Below are 5,513 nucleotides of genomic sequence, written 5' to 3' on the forward strand. Positions count from 1 at the left end.
ACCAGAGATAAGGTTATTAAACAACCTGATGTAACTGGAAAAATATTAATGCTGAAGTGTATGGAGACAACGGTTTATGAAAATATGAACGGTAATAACTTCAATTCTTAAGGAATATGAGGTATGTGCAGGAAATCAATAGCTGAAGAATATGTACCATATTCAAAACACTAAAAAATAAAATTCTCACACTTGCATTCCATGTGCAATAATTATATGAACTTTATTTTTTTATGTAAGCCCTATGTTGAAAGTGGGGCTTGAACTCATGACGTGCAGATCAAGAGTCACATGCTCTACTGACTGAGCCAGCCGGTATGAACTCCTTTAAAATTAACTGAAGTGCTTAGGATTCTGTGGAGGGAAAAAAAATTATCTTGTGCTCACATTTGAAGGTTTCTCTCAGAAGTAAATCCCTGAAGGAGTCCACAGCATTGGTTTAATTTTTTTCTGGTGGACAGTGGAGGGGATTTATCATTTTCCAAAATTCCGTCACTTGTCCTGAAATGCAAAGGATAGATAATAACATGAAAACAGGGCTCCCTAAGCTACAAAAAAGGAGAACAAGATTCTTAAATTTTTGACAGGAAGGAGGAATGGAATGGAAACTAAAGCAAGTCATACACTAAATAATGTTAAAAAATCCCTCTGTTAACTTTAAAAAAAAAAAAGCTTCCCCTGCCCCCTGGATGTATGTTTATTTAACATTTTTGAAAGGAAGTTAAACAGGAATTAAATATGTAAAGTGGATATACTTTGGTCCAGAATTTTCACTTGTGCATCTCTCGTATAGAAATACACACACAGGTGCACAGAATTTTATGTACTAAGATGGTATATTCATATTTGTGAAACATAAACAGTCTAAAAAATCAGGGAGGTGGTTTATATATTATATTCTTATTGTGCAATATTAACTATCTTTTCTTAAATTTAAACCCAAGTTAGTTAACATACAGCGTAATAATGGCTTCAGGAGTAGAATCTAGTGATTCAACACTTAAATATAACACCCAGTGCTCATTCCAACAAGTGCCCTCCTTAATGCCCATCACCCATTTAGCCCATCCCCCCACCCAATAGCCCTCCAGCAACCCTGTTTGCTCTCTGTATTTGAGAGTCTCTTATGGTTTGCCTCTCTCTCTGTTTTTATGTTATTTTTTCTTTCCTTCCCCCGTGTTTATCTGTTGAGTTTCTCAAATTCCACATATAAATGAAATCATATGATATCTTTCTCTGTTATTTTGCTTAGTATAATACACTCTAGTTCCATCCATGTTGTTGCAAATGGCAAGATTTCATTCTTTTTGCTCCCCCAGTAGTATTCCATGTATATATATACCACATCTTCTTTATCCATTCATCAGTTGATGGACATTTGAGCTCTTTCCATAATTTGGCCACTGTCAGTGCTGCTATAAACATTGGGGTGCATGTGCCCCTTTGAATCAGGATTTTTGTTAAAATGTTTATTTTTGAGAGAGAGAGAGAGAGTGGGGGAAGGGCAGAGAGAGACAGGGGGACAGAGGATCTGAAGCAGGCTCCATGCTGACAGCACAGAGCCCGATGTGGGTTCCACCTCACAAAACTCGAGATCACAACCTGAGCTGAGGTTGGACACCCAGCCAACTGAGCTACTGAGGCCTCCCTCCCTTCGTTACTTCTAAACAAGTTTATTACTAAGGGAAGTGGGTAAATATATTGAAACCAACCTTTTTTTACTTCCTTTTTTGTTGATATGTGAGCATTTTTATTTGCTTCACAGGTTCCTACAAGAATGGACCACATAAAAACTCTTAGGTGAAGACTTGATAGTTCACCTATTCTAGTAACATCAGTACTTTTGTGGGAAGGAATGATGGAAAGTTAGCACTAGAAGTTGACCAGAAAAAATGAATAGTTTAGATCTCTCAATAATTTAAAGAGTAATCTAAATTATGGACTTCAGGTAGAGCTAACCTCTCAAGTCCTGAGGAGGTTGGCCTTACCACTAATTTCCTCTCTTGTGAACGGTGTGTTTTAAATCTAAATCCAATCATTTTATTCCTTCCTACTTAAGGCTATTGGCGTATTTATCACAATGATTTAGACCTGTGCCTTATTTGGGTTACCAGTTACCTCTGGCTTTAGTGTCAATAACAGCAGCTCACTCCTACAAGATTTAACTTGATTCCTAGAGAAAGAATTTCATTTTTCTGGTTCGCTTTAACTTCCAATCATTATTACTCATACAAGATCCATTTGCAAAGCTACGTATTTGCATTATTATTATTATTTTCTTCTGGTCCCAAGAAACAGAAAGTGGCTCAAGTTTAGTGTGTCCCAGACTGAAAAACTTAATATAAGTTAACAAACCTATGCCTCAAGGGGAGAGCAAACATATTTCTAGTCCACCAGTTTATCAGTAGACAGAAAATATTAATATATTTGGGACAGTTCTTTTTTTTTTTTTTCAAAAAGCTTATGTTTCAAATAGAAGTGACAAGTGAGAAAGAATGATTAGGTTGCAGAATTTTCAAAAGCCTAAACACAGGCTCCAGGAATTTTTTTTTAATTAAAAAAATGTATTATTTATTTTTGAGAGAGAGAGAGAGAGAGAGAGAGAGGACAAGCAGGGGTGGGGCAGAGAGAGACACAGAATCCGAAGCAGGCGCCAGGCTCTGAGCTGTCAGCACAGATCCCGACGTGGGGCCTGAACTCACAGACCGTGAGATCGTGACCCGAACTGAAGTTGGAAGCTTAACCAACTGAGCCACCCAGGCACCCCCAGGCTCCAATTTTTAGCAAAGAAGTAATATGTGTTAATATTTAGGAGAGCCAGACCTTCAGTGCTTTGCAGCTCACCAAGGAAAGCATAAAAGTGGCAAGTTACTACTACTCTCTAGGGGCAGGATCTTTATTTTTATAATTCCTTAACAAAGTATCAGTTAAAGGATAAGGAGCCAAATACAGTATAACTGTGATTGCACAATAGATATTAGTGGCTGTTAATAGCATTTATGTTTTCAAAGAACTAAAGTACACTGTCAACTGGTTAAATTATCCAAGATTAATTATTTATAATCCTTTTTCTTTTCATATTCTTTTGTTCTTTTACTGTTAGCACTTACATGATTGGCTAGAGAAGTTGGGATAAAATACCTGACTAGCATATTTTGCTTTTTAAAAAAATAATTCTAATAAAAAGGGTAGAGTGATAAAAATGTGAAATTAATTTGAAGCATGAGACCTAGTGTTTACACTTGGATTTTTATTTGTAGATTTGTTACTTTTCTAATTATTTTTCCCAGTTTTGGGAAAAGGTCCAGTGATAGAGATTCCCAATCCCCTCAGACATGTGAGCTGCCCACTTACTTAATCTTATTGGATAGAAATTAACTATTACAGAATTTATAAAACAGAAAATGAACTTACTACAAACCAAATACTAACTGAAGAGTTTTTAGGTTTCCTCTGCCCTCTTCTAAACTATGTTAGGAAATACATTACACTCTTTACTTACTGTATGTTTTCATAGGTTTCTGCATTTTTTCCATCATTCATCTCAGATTAACCTGTTCATTTATTGACACCTAGAAAATGAAATCAGAGACGGATACCTGGATATGCTCCTGACTTAAAGTGTTAGGGAGGGGCCCCTGGGTGGCTCAGTCAGTTGAGCCTCTGACTTTTCATTTCGGCTCAGGTCATGATCCCAAAATTGCGCAATGGAGCCCCGAGTTGGGCTCCTTGATAAGAGCAGAGCCTGGCTAAGATTCTCTCCTTCTCTCTCTATCTCTCTCTCCCCTTCTCCCCCGCTCATGGGCTCACTCTGTCTCTCAAAAAAAAAAAAAAAATGTTAGGGAAATGAATTGCTAGAAGCACTGTTACTTTTTATTTATTTATTGCTTTGTTTAAAGATTTTAAGGAATCTCTACACCCAACATGGGGCTCAGATTCAACCCCAAGATCAAGAGTTGTACGCTCCACTGACTGAGCCAGCCAGGCACCCCTACTTTTTAGTCCTGTGTATTGAGCTGTCATTGTCAAATGACAAATAAGGCCAAAATGCCAGACACTTTACTGTACTACTTTGCGATAACTTAGCAGGGATATCAGTATTCCATAGTAAAGTTGGCTTTCTTAAAAAAAAAAAAAAAGGAAAAAATATATTAGTTTACTATATTAAAATTTTTTCCAGCTTTATTGAGCTACAATTGACATATAACATTTCATACACTTAACATGATGATTTGAAACAGTATACATTGGGAAATAATTACCACAATAAGAAAAAAGCAAGGCATGCCCTTAGTGCCAACTATTACAGGCAGATGCGGCAGGAACACCGTGGAGGAGAGAGAAGAAAAATCCCAAGAAACAATGAGGAACTGTCTTAAAGTAGGAAGAAGTGGAAAGAGTGAATAAAGACAATTCAGTGGCTGGAAAGACAGGAGAGGCTGAAATACCGCCCACTCCTGCTGGACAGGATTACCCAATGTCTATGAATGAGAATTGTAGGTATATGATTCCAATAGGATTATTTTTTTTAGAAAATTATTTTTACATTGCTAGTACAGTTTAATTTTTCTCTCAACATAACGTATTTAAACATGTGCATAAGTAATTAAGGATTTCTTTTGATAAATACTCAGATCTACAATGACTTTCAAATTCATCTGGTCTTTTCCCTGCCTAGCTGTCTGAAGTAAGAGTTTAAGAACAACTTTAACGTGGGTCTGTCATCACAGACAAGATGGGGGGCGGGGGGAGAGATGGTGACAAGGCGGCAGGAACCATTCAAATCCAATCTGACACAGAACTCAATAAGAAAATAGTTCTGCGACATTGCAATATTAAAAATTAATGTAGAATACTAATCAGTTAACAATGAACAGATTCTTAATTATTTTGGGATATTCCTCTAATAAGCAAGTTTCTTAACTTCTCTAAGCTTAAATTTCCTTATCTGTAAACGTAAAGGTAATGATGGAACCTATTCTGGAGTTGCTGGGAGGGTTAAACGGGAGAATGCACCAGAGCCTAGCTGTAGTAAACACTTTCCTGGTAAACAATTAGTAATTGCCACTATTGGCATTTTCTAATACCCATATTTTTGGCTTATGAGACGCTCAGATAAAGGAAGAGAGCGGGAAACTTGTTTTAATGACTTCTGCACCAGACGCTTCACTGATCTTTAAACCTCCCACGGGGGGGCCCCCGGAGCGCCGCACACACCTCGGAAGGGCCCTCAAGCCCGGGCGCGCGATGGCTCCGGTGCTCTCGGGCCACATCGGCCGCGCCTTCACCCCGCCCAGCTCGTTCCTGTACTCCCCACCCCACGGCCCTCAGCTCCCGACCTCGGGCGGAGAGACGCCAGCACCGCCCACCGGCCGCTACCCGAAAGCCCACGCTGCCTAACCGCACTCGCCTCCCGCTGCCGCCGGGGGCGCTGGGAAGCCCAGCGGCGACGGTGTCGCAAAAGCGTCGCGAAGGCGTCCGTCCTTGGCGGCTCCTGGCCACCTGTATAAGCG

Source organism: Panthera tigris, chromosome A3, assembly GCF_018350195.1.
Source record: "Panthera tigris isolate Pti1 chromosome A3, P.tigris_Pti1_mat1.1, whole genome shotgun sequence".
Classification (NCBI taxonomy): domain Eukaryota; kingdom Metazoa; phylum Chordata; class Mammalia; order Carnivora; family Felidae; genus Panthera; species Panthera tigris.